The sequence below is a fragment of the Aptenodytes patagonicus genome, chromosome 16 (genome assembly GCF_965638725.1).
Source record: "Aptenodytes patagonicus chromosome 16, bAptPat1.pri.cur, whole genome shotgun sequence".
Lineage (NCBI taxonomy): Eukaryota > Metazoa > Chordata > Aves > Sphenisciformes > Spheniscidae > Aptenodytes > Aptenodytes patagonicus.
In genome coordinates, this window is record NC_134964.1 from 11,625,954 (window position 1) to 11,645,538 (window position 19,585).

At 52.0% G+C, this 19,585-nt stretch overlaps 1 protein-coding gene across 1 annotated transcript in view; it reads right to left on the minus strand.

Annotated features, from left to right (window-relative positions):
* The window catches only part of TEKT3 (tektin 3), an 84,014-nt gene extending 75,896 nt beyond the window's left edge, over window positions 1-8,118 (minus strand). Inside the window, exons 1-2 of the mRNA XM_076353613.1 lie at window positions 8,098-8,118; window positions 7,163-7,279 (exon numbers count right to left, since the gene is read on the minus strand). The gene's annotated coding sequence lies outside the window, so the exon portion shown is untranslated. The remainder of the gene's footprint in view (window positions 1-7,162; window positions 7,280-8,097) is intronic.
* Window positions 8,119-19,585: the final 11,467 nt, after the last annotated feature.

Consider the following 19,585-nt stretch of genomic DNA (forward strand, 5'->3'; position numbering starts at 1 on the left):
CTGCAAGACTGTGACGCCCGCCTGCCACGCCAAAAAATGCGAGGCGGGAATGTTCAGTATCCAGCCAAATTAGCCTTGAGAACAGAAATACCGGCTTCGTACAATTAATCTTGCAGGGGAAGAGAACATCCCCCCGGCCCGCCCCAGGAAACCCAGGACGACCCGAGACGGAGGTCCCCAGTCCCTCGCTCCTAAACAACAAACAAGCAGAACAAAAGGCAAGGGCATAAAAGGAAACCCTGGACGGACCCGCCACCAAATATAGCTCAGGAAGGGGCCAGTGCATATAAGCAGCGAGACCTCTCTTGCACATGGGTTGCTTAGTTTATCCACATGGATTGTCACATTTATTTACTCAAATGACTTTCTGGAGTGGTTTAGCTGCAGCAGATTCTTGCTTCTGTTTTCGTTTCCCCCATACACCCCACCACAGCTTTCCCCCCACCAGAGCCTGCAGTGCTTCTGTTGGAGAAGCAGTCTGCACGTGAGGATAAAGGTTTTACAAGTCCAGGAAAGAAAATCCCTCAAGTAGTTGTGGTTGCTAAGTTATGGTGCGTTTTGTCTTTTTGGGAGCCTCCTGGAATGAACCGAGTGATTGAGGTCACTTGAAGCAGCCTCTTGATGACTTCATTTTCCTACTTGCTAGCAAGCCTCTGGCCTGAGCAGCCGCTGATGGATGCGGCACACCACGGAACAATTTATTTATCCATCTTAAAAGGCAAAATACAGGCCCATATATCCATCAATAACGTCACAGGAGCATAGCAGAAGGACCCTCCCAAGAGAACTGGCTTTTGTGTTTGAGCAGCCTTTCTCTAACCGAACTTTTCCTTTACGATCCGGAGCTGGGAAGTCGGTTTCAACAAATGAAGCTGTGAACAGCTTTGACAACAAGGAAAGAGTCAGAGCACTAATGTCATCACTTGTGTGACCCTTATCCCAGATGGCAGACATGGAAACTTTCTGTCAACGAACAGTTTCACACAGCACAGGAAATTCTCTCCATTTTTAGACCACATCTCATCGAAAGGGAAAGCAGCCCTCACCGAGCCCTACAAACAAGCCATGAAAAGCCAAACCAAATGCTTTCTCAGGACACAAGGTCTGCTTGTGCTTCTTGCCTTTCTCTTGCCTTTGGCTTGGTAACTATGCACACAAAGCTGTAGAAATCTGATGACTTTCCACAAATACAGACTTTGCTGTAATCAGTGGATCCCCTGCTCTCCTACAGAGACCAGTGCTGCCTTTGACTAAGACTCACTTGGAGCCCTGCTCCGAGGACCACCCTTCACAGCTCCGATCCCCATGAACAAACCCAAAGCACACTCAGTCTTGGCGTTCCGCAAAGCCAATGACTAAACCCCCAACCACTTTAGTGACATGTGGTTAAGCTTTTAGGCAGTTGGTTACTAATTCAATGCCACTCAGCATTGCTTTTAACCACAAGCTGGAGATTAGGCACAGGTTTTGCTCAGAAGAGCATGAAGAACATATCTAATCCCAAAGAGACCTTCACAGGCATCTGTGAACCAGGACACACTGACTCAGTGCACACCACCTCCACAGTTTTGTAGCTGTAGAGCAACATTTTTGTGCCCTTTAGATGGCAGCAACTTTCTGAATGCTGTGGAATTACATGGATAAGGGGAAAAAAGATTTAAGTCTGAAGGTCATGAGATTAATCTGGGTGAGAAGGAGGTCAGGGATAGAGCTAAGTGTGCTCACACACTCCCCCGACATACACACAGGCTTGGAGGATGCACTGTTAGAGCTGGCCAGCAGTGCAGAATAAGTATAAGGAACACATCTGAAATGATCTGAAGAGCTTTGTGGTGATTTATAGAGCAACCGCCAGGGAAACCATTAATCCCTTTCTGCAGATGAGTTGCTGCAGACAGGCTGCTCCATCAGCAGGACTCAGCCCTGGACCCATCTGGTGTGACAGGGGCCACCAGGCAGCTGCTCAGCTGGGACAGAGGTCCCAGCAGGACACACGTGCTCTCACATTGAAGCCTCCACATCAGTCATCCACAGTTAAAAAATTGTGTACTGCTTTTCTACAAGTATCCCCAAGGTATTTGCTTGCGAGTCTCCTGCATTCCTCACATTTCTGCAAGGAAGCATTTGATATGATTTGCAAGGAAAACCAACGCCAAAGAAGCCGGGACACGAGTAACACAAGTTTCTTCAGAAATGTGAGTGCTCACCACTGAATTCATCACTTACAGCATTCTTTTTCCTAATTTGTGATCAAGAAAATATTACTTTGAATTCCTGCGTAGCCGTCCCTGGAGAACAGCTCAGCCCTCCACAGTGCTCTGTTCAGCCTTACAACATCCTCTGCTTGCTAGGGAGCACTTCTGCCATTATCTCCATTTCATAGAAAATGAAAGTGAGACTCGGTCTTCGAGAGGTGCAAAGTAAGAGGGTAAAAGCCAAAAACAAAACCAAGGAGTTGCTATAGCTACTGCCCCACAGGGCTGCCCTTTCCCTGAGCTGGTAGGAAAGGGATGTTTTGCATAAACACTTTATAAAGCAGGTTGACTGCAAAAAAAGAGGCGCCCTCAAATGAAACTACAGACCACTATTTCCAAAAGCATCCAGAGATTTGTGTTGCCAACCATGACACGCCCTGGGTTGGAGTTTCCTTAGCAAAAAGTTAAGCCCCCTCTGAGACACTGGGCTTCCAGAGTCAATTCCCTTCCAAACCCTCAGGCACATCCAGTCCACAACCTGTGGGACTCAACCTTATACAGGAGGCATTTAGCTCCCCAAAATCACCCACTGGACTTCAGATACCGCATATTCAGAGGGGCCAAATCAGGGCATTTGGATGCAATTAGTTTTCCTAATCTGCCCTGAAAGTCAGCCAGGGCTGAAGTTGTTCCAGCTGCACATATGGCTTAGAGCAAGAAAGGCACAAGTTCCTCAGAACATCCTCTCCAGACTGTATTTCACAATAGTGCTGTTCCTCACTCCAAAAGGAAAAAAAAATTACACCAGTACTATGAAGCTTTCCTTCTCAGCAAAACTGATCATGCCTCCCCTGTAGCAATTGTTTTTGTCTCCTCTCTCCAGCCATGCATTATCAAACCCCTTTGTAAATTTAACAGTAAGCAGAGCCTATGGGCAAGACAGAATAAAATTAATTCCTTTATTTATTTTTTTTTTTTAGGAGCAAAGAAACTTCAGGCTGCAGAAAGCCAGCAGGCTCACACAGACACCTCCCTATTCTGCATCAAACCATTCCTTTGCCACATCCAAGCTGCAGCCAGGAGCCAGAGCTGGGGAATGTCACACCCCACCGAGGCAGACACAGGCAGCAGTGTTCAGAGCCAGCGTGGGGACCCTCGCCACCCCACACCAGCACCAACCCAGCTGGGCTGTAAACATGCCCAAGGCCCCAGCACACTTGGAATCGCTAGACCTTGTGTTCTGGGGAGGGAAAGGTTCCTCTGACCAGTTTTACCAGCTCCTCCTCCAGTTATATTCATGCCCTGAAGTCAGCAAGTGAAGGCAGTCCAGACCCAAGAAGCCCAGCACTATTTCCCTGCACTTGGTAGTGTGTACAGGCTGCGCTCCCGTTTTGGCACACCCTGGGGCCAGCCCTGCTTATTTGCCCCAGCACAAGCACACCGGGGATGCTCAGGGCAGCAGCAAAAGCAGGCACTGCTGTCCTGTGTTGCAGAGCAGCCGTTATACACCGTGCACAGCCACAGGAACACTGCCAGCACACCCAGGTGCACACGGCAGCCCAGACTGCTGCAGGGCCCTGTAGAGAGTTTAATTAGGACCCTCTTTCATAGTCCTGAGCAAGATACTACCCTTACTGCTCAGTTATCATGGTCTAGTGAGCAAGCGTTAGGTGACGCAGCCGAGGACAATACAAAGGAAAAGAGTCAGATATCTCCTGCTCTTTTGCTAGTGGAAGTCCAGAAAGTTTGTGGAGCCCAGCCAAGGATCTCAGCCATTTGGGTCTTTCTTTGGCTCTGATGTTCAATTAGATCTGAAGATTTGGCCTAAACCCTCAGCTTTTATCCAGCTCTGTCAGGTAGATGGAGAAAGACCAGAGCCTAGCTCCTAAATCCAGATAACCAACGTTGGCCCCAAGTGGTGTCTAATGAGTGAGCGGGGCTGGGTCTGGATGGGCAGGACAGACTATCAGAGGAGCACCCAACACCCCAGCTACCTCCAGCCGACCCATGGTCACCCCAGGACAAGGTAGCCTGGAGGCTGCTCTAAGTTAAGAATGGGGAGCAGAAGTCAGAGCATCTCAATTTCTTGATCATGCTTCAATTCCTATTTAACACGACTCCTGTCTGGTTTTCTCCTATACAACCTTCTAAGTGAACAGACACTCCTTTCAGCCGAACCAGCCAAGGGCTGTGCTGAACTCCACAGCTACTAACTCCAGCTCTGTCAAAGCCAGACCGCAGAGGTACAGGAGGAAGCGAGGGTCCATGGCTTCCCCAGCAGGTCACCAATCCAACATCTGCTTTCTATGTTCCCCTGGGCAGGGCTCCAAGTGCATAACATACACATCTGCCTGTCTGCCTCCATACAGCACATGCCATTTGTCTCCTCCAACACTGCTGACCAGTGACGCCAGCAAAACTTGGTGGAGTAAAAAGCAGCTCCCCAAGAAACACACCTCATCCCTTGGGAAGAAGCAAGTCTACAAAATCAAAGCTACAAGTGGAGCAGCAGTGATCCCCACCCTTAAAGCAGGGCTGTAAAGCAGCTCAACCTCACCAAGTAAAAACTAGCAGAGCCATAAGGAGCATCCCTTCCCCACAGCAGCATTTCTACAATCCACAGCCTGAGCACGGCAGACGGTGTTGTTATAACTCTTCCACCTGGGTGGCAGCAGAAACATCTGCAGGCTGATGCATGGACAGGGCTGGAGGAACCAGGGGAAATAAGTGGTCAGCAGGGAGCCAGTCCCACCCACCTCAAGATGTGTGGAGCAGGACCGCACCTCGGCAAGTTGTTTGGCTTCAGGACAGCCTGAACCCTCCCTGAGCCCCAGCCTGGGGGATCCCACGGGGTTGTCAAGTCCCACACTTGTACTGATGAAGAACGATTGAGCCCCATCAGGATGCCAAGTTTCTCACAGCCCAGTGAAGCAAGGCAGGGACACCCAAACCACCAGGCAGGGATCGCGCAATCAGCCAGTTGCAGTGGCTTCAGCTCAGTAGCAGCCACACGGGCTTCGGCATCCTTGGGGCTTCCTGCACCATCGCCGGTGGCCTGGACTGCTGCAAGGGGTGCGCGGGGGGATGCAAGGACCACAGCAGTGTCCCAGAGGTGACAAGCCTTGCCAGCGGGCAAGGTGGGATCTCAGCACAGCACACCACCGGGGTACATTGTCACCTGCAGCCCACGTAAGCCACCAACAGGTACCCGAGAGCCGACTATTGCTCCTTGGGCAATGTCTCCCTCAGTATATCTATCCACACAGCGCACACATGCGGAAATACTGCTGCTCCCGCTTTACAAAGGTGGCACAGAGAAGCTTGATGCCTGTGTGTCTTGATCAGGACAGCAAGCCAGCTCCCAGTCCTACACCAAGATGACAATCACAGGCCATCTAAGCACCATTTATCCTCCTATTTCATAGGTTTTTTGTTTGTATAATTTTGAAACTTTATTTGAAAGACCCGTACAAAAAAATACCCTGGCTATTTGTAAATTAATGAGGGAGTACAGCTATACAGAGCTATTACATACCCATTAGCCTGCAGGCAGAGAAAATAGCACCTAGCTTTTTAATCCAAAATATCAACCTCTGCAGCTGGAAATGCCCTCGTGGTGCAAACCCCTGCTTGGAAAACAAGCAGGGCAGCCCAGGATGGTGGTGCTGCTTTTGCACTTGGCATGTGGGGGCTGAACACACACAGTGGGAGATGACGCATACACAAGGGATTCACTACCCAGAGAGATGGCAGAAAACATTATAGGAAGGTCCCGACAGCTAGAGAGCCACCGGTCTATCAAGATCACACTACAAGGCTGTGGCACAGCGAGAACCACCTGCAGCATCAGGCACCCTCTTAGCTACGCAAGCACCTCTCCTCTACCCACACATTACAACCTACAGCCCGACGTGCAGTCACAGAGGCTGTGCTACGGCACATTCTCACCCCCAGGTAAAAGTCACAAGAGCAGGTAGGGATGTACCAGGTCCATGTAAATACATAACTGCAAGAAGGTAGAAAAGACTGAGGGTAAATGCAAAACAGCAAGAATTATCCTATAGGCTCCAACATCACTTAACTTGTTTGCTTCCTACATGCAAGTGTGCACGTTACACACCCACAGGTATGCTCTTATGCCTCTGCAGAGGCTGGTTAAAACACACAAAGTCAAATATAATGATCACCATGTTCACGCTACATGTACCACACCAAGCTACGCAGAAAATCATTTTTATGTTACCTGCTGCAAATACATCCACCCTGGCCCCCACCCTCAGCTTGACATCGCACAGGCAGCGAAGCTTAAACAGCCAGCCTGAACGGAGCCAGTAATGGCTGCAATTAGCCACTAGTCACACTCAATTGCTGGGGATCAGCGGGGAGGGAATTTACATCTGGGGAAGCAACCTGCCACAAGCAGCTTAAATGAGTCTCACTGTTTTTTGCTGAGCTGCCCATAACAAAATCCTAGTATTTTCAGGTATTTCAGAGAACGCATCACATGTTTCCTAAGGAGGTAACTCCTGACTTCACCTGAAGTGAGCTGCAAGGATCCAGGGTGAACTGAAAGTTTCCCCCAGTCCTGGAGGACACACGCAGCGAGCACTGACCCCAGAGCACCCAGCAGAACTAACCAAGTTCAAACATAACATTGAACATTCAAATTTAGTACAACATAGCACAAGTTCCCAGCACACGGCCAGCTACAGACGTCAAGGTGTAGCTTCACTAGTATTTCCGCAGTCAAGTTTAAATTTCAACCCAGTGGATATTTAAGCTTGTAAATAAGAAACCCCAAAGTTTTTGCAGGAAACCAGCACGAGGGAAATGCCCGTACTGGAGGTGCACACGGCGGGCATCCTCCGGCTTTCTCCACTTCAACCCTGCCCTCGTCAGCAGCCAGCAGGAGCCTGCCCATCACCCCGGCACAGGGCACCCCCAGCCCAGCCCTGAGCAGCCCTTACCTGCGCACAGGCTCCTGAAGGTGTTGATAGAAGGTGTTTCCATCCGCGTCAAGTGGTCAAATGTGTCCTGCTCTGAAGGCTCCAGGATTTCCTTTAAAAAAGCATCCATTTTTCTCACTGCATATATGGTGTGGGTACAAAACAAACAAAAAAAAAAATAGTGTCACATGATGCTAAGTGGCCAAAACATTTTTTTTCCCTATTTTTTTTCTCAGGAACACCCAGGCCAGCAGTAGATTGCGGGAAGCTGCTCTGCTGCCAACAAACACTGTGTTACTATAGAGATGTTACAGCACGGCCGTTCTCTGCTGCCTCGCACACCATCCGGCTTCAGATTGCTCTGAAAGCCCCTGAAGTCAGTCAGTGCGAGCCTGACTGAAAGGATTTGAATCTGGCTTTGGGTATTAGACACTTCACACAGAGCTCACTGCTTTTGAATAGCATTAGGCAGGTTGCAAAGTCACACATTTTAAAGAAAACACCAGAATTAGAGTTGAGGAGGTAAGTTTAAGCCCCCATCCTCCCAGTGTTGTGCATACACAGGCCAGCTGAGCTCCAGCTCCACTGATGCACACGCTTTTCCACAACCCTCTCCCTTACTCAAGGCACTTGGTTTTGCTTCACCAAAAAAAAACAAATGTGCAAAGCACGGGACTCCTCTGCAAAAGCCCAGTCTCACCCATTGCAAAAGCTGGGAGCTGCACAGCAGATACAGGCAGGGTTTGCAGTCAGTCCTCATTTTCCCCTTTCAATACCCACTCTCTCCCCGCGCTGCCGATTCCCCCAGCCTCAGCTCATCGCTCCCCTCTCTAGGGCTCCTTCCCTGTTCCCTGCTCTGCCCTTCCAGTCCCAGCCTCAGCCATGCCCATTTTTACAGCTCCCAGTCCCCAGCCCTGCCTCTCCTGCCCTGCCACCACTTTCCCAGCCCCCAGTACCTGGATGCAGCAGCCAAGCGAGGAGCAGGGCAGCTCCTGCTTGAGCTGGGGCAGCCACCCGAGCCCAGGACACGCTCAGAAGCAAATCTGGCCATTGCTAGGTGCTTATTACTGCATAAAGCCCCTCGAGCACCCATTTAAATGAGAGATGGAAATTTAGCCCGGGTGGTGGAGCTGCTTTTAACCCCCAAAGCCACCTCCTCAATCAGTGCCACCAGCTGAGCCCTGCCTCAGCCACCACATTGCACGCCCTGGGAGGGGGATTTTAAACCTCATGGGGAATTTCTCCTTCTTTGACGAGTTTCAGCTGAATCAGCCAGCTGGTTTAAAAGCTGCTGGGGGAGAGGCAGGCACTCTGCACTTACACAGAGCTCATTTCCTTAGGAAACAAGCCTAAAATCAGCCTAGATGTCTCCAGTCATTCCTGTTGTCCTGTGCATGGCCCTTGTACAGGCTCATCTGTCTCTCCAAATGTTTCTTTGTCCCCCAGCTACCTACCCACAAGGGCGTGCATTTTTCTGGGCAGTTGACACAAGTCCTACACGCACTCCTGTGACAGTGGTGATACCATATCACCATCCTCCTCCCACACCAACTCTCCAGAAACTACATATCTTGGCTAGAAACATTCGTCCTGGTCGCTTCGGTGCTGCTCCCTCCGTGACTCTGTCCCTGCAGCCTACGTTGCACACGCAGTTCAATGGATATCATCCTTCCCACAACGTGAACACAATACCCACATCCAGCCCTCTGAAAGAAACACCGGTTAAATGCCTAAAACAACAGCTGGCCCCATGCACACGCTGGAGCCGCTCCCCAGCCTATGGTACCTGTTGCCCCACGGATAACGCAGATGAGTCTATCCAGTGGTTATCGCAGTGGTTATCGCACCTGCCTGGGTGTCCAAAGAGCTGGAATTAAATCCCTCGCCCCATCCAGCAAACACGCTATTTTGCTGACAGATTGGGAAGTTTCATTAATAGCAGGAACTTGTTAAGCCGCTCAGACCAAACAGGCTTGGTTCATCAGATATGGTACAGCCAGAAATACCTCTGAGATTCGAAACAAAAAAAGAAACCCTAAAAACCCAAACCGGTCTCATTTTCTGAGCCCGTGCCCAGGGACTGATGCTGCTCCATGAGGCACTGACCCAGCTCATTCCTTTGGCTCACAGAAATTTGGGATTCCCATTAAACCCAGCGTTAACCAGAACCTGCTCATTAGACACCAGAATAAAAAGCAAATTTTGGCTCAGATATTCCATGAACCCTAGGCGCTTTGGCTGGCAGTCGATTTCATGACCTTTAATTAAAAAAAAAAAAAGGGAAGAAATTTTACAATTTTATTTTACAGGAAGAAAACCACTTTAAATACCTTTTGTCCTCCCAGCAGCTCTTGGTTACCGGCAGCATCAAAGCCTGCCTTTAGCTGGGGAAGGATTGCTGCTGGGAAATGCTGCTACAGTTGCTAACATCTCCTGATTTGTCTTGGGTCGTGTCTGTGCCAGGGAGAGAGGCTGTGACTCCCAGCGTAAAATCCCTTCACCAGCAGCCGGTGAAGCTGCTGGTGTCTGCTCGATTTGGACGGCGTGCTGTCACTTGCTGCGATGCTGCTGGGCATCACCGCTGTCCCCGGGATGAGTTTGCTGCTGAGCATCCCTTGCTGCAGGTGACAGCCAGGGCCTGCACTGAGCCCGACCCCAGGGAAGGGAGGGGGACTTGCTTTTTTTTTTTTTATTTTTTTTTTTTTTATTCAGCCTCATCTGGGGAAGCCGCATCCCACGCAGAGATGCGTTAGGAAGCAGCATCAGGCGCCCAGCTGGGCATCACTGCCACTTTCACAGGCAGAAGCGCTGGTGAGAGCTCACCTGGCTCCGGCTGAGCCTCCCCCCCATCCTCTGTCCCACCAGAGAAAGCGTCTTTAATTCCCCCTTACAACTTCTCACCGGCAGGTTACACCACGGCGTGACCGCGAGGGACGTGGCAGGGGGTCGTGGGGGCAGCCCCTTCCCCTTGCCCTCTCCCCAGGTAGCTGCCGGCGGTGGTGGGCAGGGCGATGCTGCTCGGCACCCGCTTTGTGACACCCGCGCTCGGCCCCTGCAATGGCCGAGGGGTCGGGGACGGGCGCTACGGGGACTTGGGTGGGTGCTGCCTGCGGCTTTTGTATTCACACATGATTTTTATCAAATTAACCACGTGCAGCTAGACAGCTCCCACGCAGGGAATTTATAATCTAAGTACAGGTATCAAGCAGCAAGTGAGAGAAGGGGATATTATTCTTATTTTACTGACAGCCAAATGTAGTAGAAGAAGGTGAAAGGATTGGGTACACAAGGGCATTTGCTGACGGTGGTGTAGGAAAACCACTATAACCAGAAGAACATGCACAGAGAAGCAAAGCTGATACACTTCCCTGCTACGTTTTGACACTGGGATAGCACTTTGACTCCGTAGGCACAGGGAGCTGGTGGCAGGTCCTTTAAAAGCTGGCTGCTGCTCTTAACCATTGAATGCCGGCTCAGCTGGTGCTTTTAATGTGTCTTTGCAACCCCAGCAAACTGGGCACTGAGGGCACCAAGCAGTACCACGCACTGGCACAGCCGCAGAGCATCACCTGCATGCACATAGCTTGCTGCTGTCTGCGTATCAACTGACAGACCCACAGGACTTCTAAATATTCTGCTTTTACCTCCCTATATTTTAAAAATATCCAGCCAGGCACCGGGAGCTCCAGCCTGCTGAAGCAGGAGGTGGATTTCATTACAAATTCTGCATCTGCGCATTATACTGAAGAGCCACAGTGGAAAAAGTTTTGCAATAGCAGAAGGAAGAACAGGCTGACCTCATAGATATCTTTTACACAAAGCTTTGGGGAGCTTGTCATTCCTCCCAGAGCTTCCAGTTTGCTTCTTATGATAAACTGCAGAAGAAGAGACAGTCTGTGGGAGGAGGCTGGGCAAGAGCCCAATCACCAGGGAGTTACAGGGGTTTCAGCCCGTCCCTAATCCTCCTTCCCCACTGCAGTGCCATGAATTTGTGTGCTCTGAGCCCAGAGCTGCTGTGCTTCCCCTCTCCCGGTCCCTGCCTGGCGGATGGGGGATGGGGAGGGGACGGGAAGGGGACCGCTTCCCCCTGCAGCCCCACACGCTGTCGGTGATGTCCCAGCAGGTCAGTCCCCACTGCAAATGCCTTTAAGCACAAAATAGATGTTTTCTAACTGAAACGCAGAGCTCAGTTGAAGGCAGTTGATTTTCACCTGCAGCAGGTGGGTGAGGACTCCCTGCGGGAAGCCGGGTGTAATTCCGTACCCGATTGCACATGGGAAAGGGATTTGGACGCTCATGGTATGTCTGGGTTGAGTAATACCTCTGGCAAGAAGCAGACGGGTTTGGAAAGTGTGTAATGGTGCATCTCGTGCCACGAGAGCCTCAGAGGGCTGCCTGTCCACGAAGGGGAGGGGTGGATTGACCACCCGCGCAGGCAGAGCTGTGCAGGCATTGCCAGCTCCCCCCCTGCCTGCCCCGGAGCTCTCCCATGGGGCAGGAGCTGGTGGTGCCGGGGCTCATCCTGCGCCCAGCACACAGATCCTGCCTCCTCCCTGCCAGCATCCCCTCCCTCAGGGGTCACCCCTGGGCTCCCGAAGGAAGCGGTGTGGCCCCTCTGTGTCCTCAAGCGAAGGGTGAAGGCTTGGCCGGCTAGGGAGGAGGCACAGCACATCTTCATCTTATTTAGCAGCAGATTTTAATAATCGTAATCTTGAGGACTGCAGTCAGATAGCAGGAGGGGAACATCTGCAGGGAAGGCAGAGGGTGGGAGCTGGAAGGCACTGAGGTAGGAGGTGGGGCGAGATGGGGAGGATGCGCACAAAGACAGCAGGCAGAAACCAGCAAATTCAACCAAACCCAGCAATTCCACCCAAAACAACCCCGGGAGTAGGGATTTGGGCCGGTCGCCGCTCCAGAGCAGCCCCTCTTGCAGGACGGGCAGTGTTTTGGGGCTAAGCGAGCCATCCCCATCCCCAGTGGCTGCGCCTGGGCACGTTCTGGCACATTCATCCCTCTCCCCAGCCAGCAGTAGGGAACCCGGGCACTCCTGCAACCCAGCCTCTTTGGTACTGACAGTAATTGTTGTCACGGAGCATCATAAATAAAGAGACATTTGGAAAACACACAACAGGCAGAGCCCTGCCTGCAGAGCCAGGAGTTTCAGTGCTGAGGTCACTTCTTCTGCTGTCCCAGCCCCAACGTGTCCCAGCCCTGTACTGGGAGGAGCAGGGACAGAGAGAAGGAGGGCTGGTGGGTGCACCCAGCTTCCCCCAAACCAGGGGAGAAAGGGAAAGGGGAGGAAAAGGAATCAGAGGATCAGACGATGTTATTGCATCTGAAAAAGCCATGAGTCACCTGCACCATGGACACTGGTGCCCCATCCCAGCCAGGCGGTAGCAGAGGGGTGGCTGAAGGAAACAGCTCTCATTAGGAGCAACCAAGGGAGCCCATGGAGGGGAGATGTGACGGCAGACAAAACCAGGTCTCAGTCCTGCAAAGTTGTATTAATGAAAGTAGGAGGATGCAGGTCCAGAGTAAGCAAAAAGAGGGTTTTTTTCAGTGTGCAGTTAAACTGTGACACACCTTGGCACAGGTACTGCGGCTGCTGAGAGTTTGTGCTGGTGTAAGGGGGAGCAGAGGAGTTCAGAGAAGACATGTCCACCCAGGTTACTTATCTACACTCCCTGAAATCGTCTCTAGCTCGACCAGTCCCTGCCCTGGGAGAGCCCATCCTTGTGGGAGTGGTGTCATGCAGCTCTGCAGCCGCCTGCCTCTGGCCACTTTTGGAGAGTGACGTTATCCCGTGCTATTCCAGGGATCAGCCCAGCCTGGAGCTGCCCAGGCAGCCCCGGCGGCACCAGGCAGTGATGCAGAAGGGCTCGCCGGCCCCTTCGGATGCAGGAGTCACGGTACTGAGGAAACACATTGACATCAAGCACTAAGGAGGCTTCCAGGAGCTTTCTCTGGTTCAAATGTTCCTGGAAATGAATAATCGCTTCCTCTGGCAGCCCCCCCTGCCCTGGGAAGAGGCGCTCCAGCCTTGGTCTGAAAAAATCAGCAAGAAGGCAGTCCGGTTCGTTACGGCTCCGGGCTGGCCTCCGGCAGGGCAGGAAGCCAAAGCCACTGCTGGTGTGACACAGATCCGGCCTGTCCTGGCCAAACTCTGCCACATCATTTACGCTAAACCCCTGTCCCCCCAAAGCCGGATCCGTCACGCAGCCTGACCCTTTCTCACCTGGGCTGTGGCCCTTTCCAGATGCCTTTGCGATGCGCAAGGGAGACATAACAATTTCCAGGATTTATTGTTTATAGTCAGAGGTGCTAATTCTGTGCACAGCGAGAGGGACCCGGTGGGGAAATGCCTGTAGAGGTGCCTCCAAGTCACTCATCGTGCAGGCTGGCTCCCCGCTCACCTCTCGGGCTCAGCATCGTGTCCGAGCAGTCTCACCAGGCAAGGAAAGCGGGTGTGCTGGGATGCTGGTGTGGTCCAGACTTACCGGACAGAGGGAAAGCACGGTGGCAATGTGTACAGCACGACACTGTCCTTGTGAAAATACTCGTGCAAGGTAGATACACTTGTAGCCCTGTTTGGGGAAACTGAGGCAGGGAGCTGAGGCAGCCTAGTTCTTTAGAAAGGGTCGATACTGAAGCCGTGGTTGAAGCCTGGACATCGTGTCTCATGATCAGAGAAAGCTGCAAGTCAAAGGAGTCCAGCTGATGACATTCATAGTCCTAAAAAATCCCTTCCAGCCATCACCCACCTTCCTCCTCCTCCTCCTCCGTCTGGTTAAAAGGCCCCTCTGGGCTGGGTTGACAAAAAGAAGGTCTCCGGTCACAGGGCAAGGCTGGAGTCCCACATTTGAAGGTCTCCCCAGCACATGAACGTGCACACGTGGCATCAGAGACACCGAAGCTGCCCCCGAGCGGTGACACTGCCAGGTCAAGACAAAATTTTGTATGTGGTGGGGTTTTTTTTTTACTCATTTCTCACACGCCTTGCCCTGTCTGGATGGTGCTTGTCTCCAGTGCACTGGGAGTATTTGGAGCAACACGGCGGATGATTTCCTGACGTCCTTGTGACTGGTAAGAAACCGTCACCCCTTCCCGGGCAGGAGCGCAGTGGCCGGAGAACAGGGAGACCGTGGCAGGGCTCCAGGTGGCAGGGAAAGCCAACAAGTGACGGCACGGGGAGCCCAGATGTCACACTGGTCACATTACAGGGAGGAAAGAAAAGAACTGGCCACGGATTAAAAAAGAGCCATGAAGCAGAATGCAAAATTCTGGCAGTTGCCACAGATCGTGACATACAGTGAGGCCACCTACAGCCTGAGCTCTCCTGTCAGCCCAGGGTCCTGCCGTCCTCCCTGTAGTCATTTGTTAACACAGAGACCAAACCCAACATCCAAGAAAATGAGAAAATAATGAGGGTAATAATATAATGATAATGGTCTTCAGTATCTACTTTGATTAATTGGGAGCAAGGAGGCTGCAGGACGGAGTGTGGTGTTCACTGTGTAGTTGCACCTCCATCTCAGACCTCCAGCATCACCTCCTGTGCCCAAGAGAAGACACTGCAGATGTGCACGTAGGAAAGAGCAGCGTGGTTTAAGTGAAGGCAGACGTGCAGGCAGGTGAAGGGCTTCTCCGCTCAGCGTGGCCGAAGCATGAGCCCGCGGGGAGGTGCAGGTCCCCCTCCAGCCTTTGCCCATCCAGGAGCTCTGGTGACACGAGAGCAGCTGGGGCGCAGGGATTTCCACAGCGCGATGGAAACTTTTTTTCCTAGGCAGGAGGAGGCATCGGAAGTAATTTCTGCCCTCCAGACTGCAAATGGAAGACTTGGAAGGAAGATCCACCTTTTACAGGCAACTACCTATCGGTGGAGGCCTGGAAACCCTCCACGGCTCCACCAGCACCTCACTGGTAGCCTGGGTCGTGCAAGGGAGATGCAGGACAGCAATATCATTTTGAGAAAAAGCAGGGAAAAGCCATATCTAACCTCAAAGTAGACACAAAACGGTCTAACCTCAAAGTAGACCCAAAAATATAGCCCCGAGACACCTTCCCACCTCTTCTGCAGGGCAATGAGGTGCGATGGAGCCGCTCCCCCTGGCAGCTGCAGACACACTGCTCTTACAGCCGGACAGTTTACACCAATACCCCCAACCACATACTTCGAGTGCTGCTTAAAAACTGTGACCTGTTCCTCAGCTCTTGAAGAGGAGCTGGGAGATGTAGGAGACGAGCGGCAATAGCAGCATCCTGCCGCACGTTGCACCGAGCCGAGGAGGAGCCAGCATCCCGCGGCGGCTCCGCGCGCCCTCCCAGCCGCCCATCCATCCCAGCCAGCAAAGCAGCCCCGATCCCGGTGCAGATGTACAGAGCCTTTCACCAGCCCGAGCATTTACGGCTGCCCTGCCAAGTCTCGCCGGCGCTCAAGAAAATATGAGCCGCCGTGTGAGCCAGCGTTATTACTCACACGGACGGGAATCCCAAGGGACCCTCTCCGACCCAGGCTGGGGCACAAGGCAGGAAAGGGCCTTTGCTTTGCTTGGACCCAAGCGGGAAAGGCACCAAGCCGTGTCTGTTTACCTGCTATATTTTACCGTTCTTCCCCAAAAGAGCCTGTTAGAAATCGCCATCCGGCTTAGCAGGATTTGCGGGCGTGGAGGGTTTGGACGGTAACGTAACACTTGGTAAACAGGGCAGGGAAATGGCCTTGCCGTGGAGCGAGCGAGCACCCCCGACCACTCTGCACCATCACCGCCAGGCACCTCCCTGCCCCGCATTTTGGCAGCATCTCTTCTGCCTCCCTCGCCCCAAATCCTCCTGCCACCCCGTTTGGCAAAAGAAGGAGGCACGACCCCGGTCAGCTGTGGGATGACTGGGTGAGGAAGGGAAGGAAAAGATCAAATAAACTTTCATCCTAAGCCTCAGTCATCTTAAGTGGAAGGATAATTATATGAGATCTTGTTAGAAAGAGGTGGGATCGTTTCCTTGACTCCATGCTAGATTGACTTCATCATTTCCACGCGTGCAGCGAAGGAGCAGCTGGATCCGATGGAAAAGCCAGACATGGTCATCGTGCTGGTCTGCTGGCCAAGAGCATCTGGAGAGCTCCGGAGAACCCAACTCCTGGTGCTCAGACCATCCAGAGAGCATCTGGAGGCCTGTCCAGCTCGATGAGCCAAAGCCGGCCCAAACCTGCCTCTTACGAATCTGAACTATGTCTTGCCTTACTGCTGTATCTGGAATTTCTGTTGGAATTGGGACCTTCATGAATGTATCAAACATTACATTTGGAAGTGCTCTCTGTGTGTGTGCATATCGAGCCGCTAAGTCACACTTTCAGTAACTTATGCATTATTAAAGGCCTTTTTTGCATATATGGAAAAAAACCCTAAAATTATGGAAACAAAGCTCTTATAATGGTGTAGTAAGCATGTCTGGTTTTCTACTTGCTGCCTCTCTTCTGTGTGGCAAAATCACAGCTTTCCCTGCAGACAGGGGACTTCGAGAGGATGAAATCCCAGAAGTTATATATCACACGCAGCAGCTGGACAAGTCCGTCTGAAAATGCACTAAGCCCAGACTTTCCGATAAAAGCATGCAAATGCCACTTGGCTCAGCCAAAGGTTTGATTTCCACATTTTACTGTAGATGAACTTTGCAGAGCAGCACGTAGACATGGGTGGGAGGCTGATACCGAAGCGAGAATACGGATATGGGAGAAAACACATCGTTTAGAGGCTGGAGAGGAAGATGAGGGATTTGGAGATATTGCAGAGGCCAAGGAGCCCATCAGCTGTGTGATGCAGAGAGCTGAAATTGCATCAAGATTCCCAGTACATTTCAGATAAGAAACCAGATACGAAAGACTTTCAGATGCTGCCAGGTAGTACCGGAGACCTGAATTTGTTCTTGCACATCCAGTTGTCTCTCATCAGCCACCCAAACTATCCTATTCCCCTCCCCCGTATCTTCAAACCCCACCGAGATTCAGAAGAACAAACAAAACTGCTGGGAAAAATAAATACACCACGTTTTGGTTGTTTGGGACAAAAAGTTAAATTTTTTTCTCTCTTCCTTCAGCCTTTTTTTCCCCAAAGGAAAAGACAACCTTCGAAGGCAGCAAACGCGGTGTCCAGGCAAGAGCGGTGCCGGGTGGCCATGGCCACCGTGCGCCACGGCAAGAAGTGACACCGGGTGAGGCTGGCGGCTGCGGGCTCCAAGGCGAGTATTTTGCTAATCGGGCCATTAAAAAGCAAAGGGTGGAAACCTGGAATCAGGAACTAAGAACAGGTTAATGTCATGAATGCAAAGGTGAACAGCAAAACAGTACGGCCCTGCCAGAGCCACGACAGCTGCCCAGTGCCTGCCCTGCACACCCAGCTCTGTCTTAATTTGACTTTGGTTAAAAGTGATGCCAGAGCAGTCCGTGTCATGACACACTCATGTAAGTGCCCCGTAGCTTTCAGAGGGGTTTGCCGAGGACTGTGTAGGATTATTTAGCCATGCCCAACTCAACGTGACCTTTCCTTGCTCGGTGAAGCTGAGCTGGGGACGCAGACCTGCACCGAGCCTCTGACCACCCACCGGGCAGTGCAGCCCTGGGTGTGCCGCAGCAGCCCCCAGCCCTCCCGGGGAGCCGGGGCTCCGACGGCGGCTGCCGGGGTTTTCCAGCTCTCGGCAGGTGTGGGAGCTGCAGAACCAGGAAACCTCCAGCACCCTGTGAAAGGGCAGAGGGCAGCCTTTCCAGGGGCTGCTATTTCACCCTCGCTGCCGAGTGAGCGCTGGGCAGGACGAGATAAGAGCATCTCCAGGAAATCTGAGTCACCCCCGGCTGCTCAGTGGGGTGGGAGCGATGGAAACGCGCGTCTCTCAATGAGCGCTTCAGACAGCCCCCAGCACCTCTCCTGACACATCAAAACAACCTCCTGGTGTGCCAGGGGACGAGGGAAATGAAGGGCCATTTTTCCTGTCTGGGACCAGCATGAGCTGCGGTAAACAAGCCGCCTCTCCAGGGTGATTTCCTCCTCTCCTCCTTGCGCTGCCTCATTTATTCCCCGTAGGAAACATCCCAGCACGAGGCTGGCCCAGAACCACCTCCCTTCTCCCGATTCATGGCTTGGACTTTTTTATTTGCGGGAGGAAAGTGCCAGTCTGGGACTCGCCACCCCATCTTGGCAGTGCCATCTCCAAAGGATGGGTCGGGAGAAGGTTTGGGAGGCTTAAACAAGGACCCCAGCGCCCATCAGCACGGGTGAGGAGCTTTATCACCCGTGACGGTTGGCACGGCCTTACTGCTTCCACCCATGGTCATGTCAACTTCTTGTCTTGTCTTGTACAAGGCAAAGTCTGCCCTTTTGCCCCACGTTTGGGCAGCACCCAGGATAAAAGGCTCCAGCTCGGTGTCTTTGGCGCTGGTCCAGCACAACGAGCCCATGATGACCTTCCTCAATGTGGAAGCATGCAACCAGCCAGCTCTTCCCCCAAAAAGCCCACCGCAGGGAGCAGAGGCAGGACCTTTCTTGGAAAGTCGGGACGTGCCCTGGTTTATGTTGTGTTGATGGGAAGGAGAGGTGCGGCGAGGAGACGCGCAGCTCCGTCTCGAGTAATTAAATATTAGAAGTAATATTCTACTCTATTTTATTCTAACTGGGGAGAAACAGGCTCTTTGGGAGGCGGTTTGTCTTGCCCCAAGTTGGACATCTCAAATCTGTCTGCTCCTGGGCTGCTGTGACTCCTCGGGTCTCCCCCATGGGTGGGTGTCCCGAGAGATGCTCATGGGCGGTCCATAGGGTCAAAATTAGGTGGGCTTGACTTCACCTGCAATGGGTTGTTTTAAATTAAAAGATTAAATTCTAAATCAGTTAATTTAAACCGGCCACTCCAGTTGCTAATGACTGATACTGTTCAAGGACCAGCGAGTATATGTCATGAATTGCAATAAATTGCACATCTTACTGCAGTTAAGCGTCCAGCCAGCACTTCAATAGTTTTGTATCCACGTCCTGCATTTTAAATTCTCTCCAGACACTGAGATCGTTACTATTTCCCCTTGCAGCTGCTGCATCCTACAGACTTGCAAGGTTTCGGCCCTTCAGTTGTGCTCATTTTCTTTTGCCCTTTCCTTGAAGGACCGTGACACATCCCCCAGCCATGTGTTTGCAGGACAGGCGGCTGCTCGCTGGACACACTTTCGCATTGCTAAATCATGTTTAAAGAAAATAGCTCGCAGCGTCCTGACACACGTACTTAGCATCTCGCAGGGCTGCGAGCACCAGCCAATATTTTGCTTTTTATTCCGAATGACACAGGAAAAATGGAATGTCTCACCTCCGACCCCGGGAAGGGTCACACAGATGGCTTCCAGGCCCGGCAAAGTTTTAGGACATGGGATAATTCCCATGCACATTAGCTGTGCCGCTTCCTTTTGTATAACTA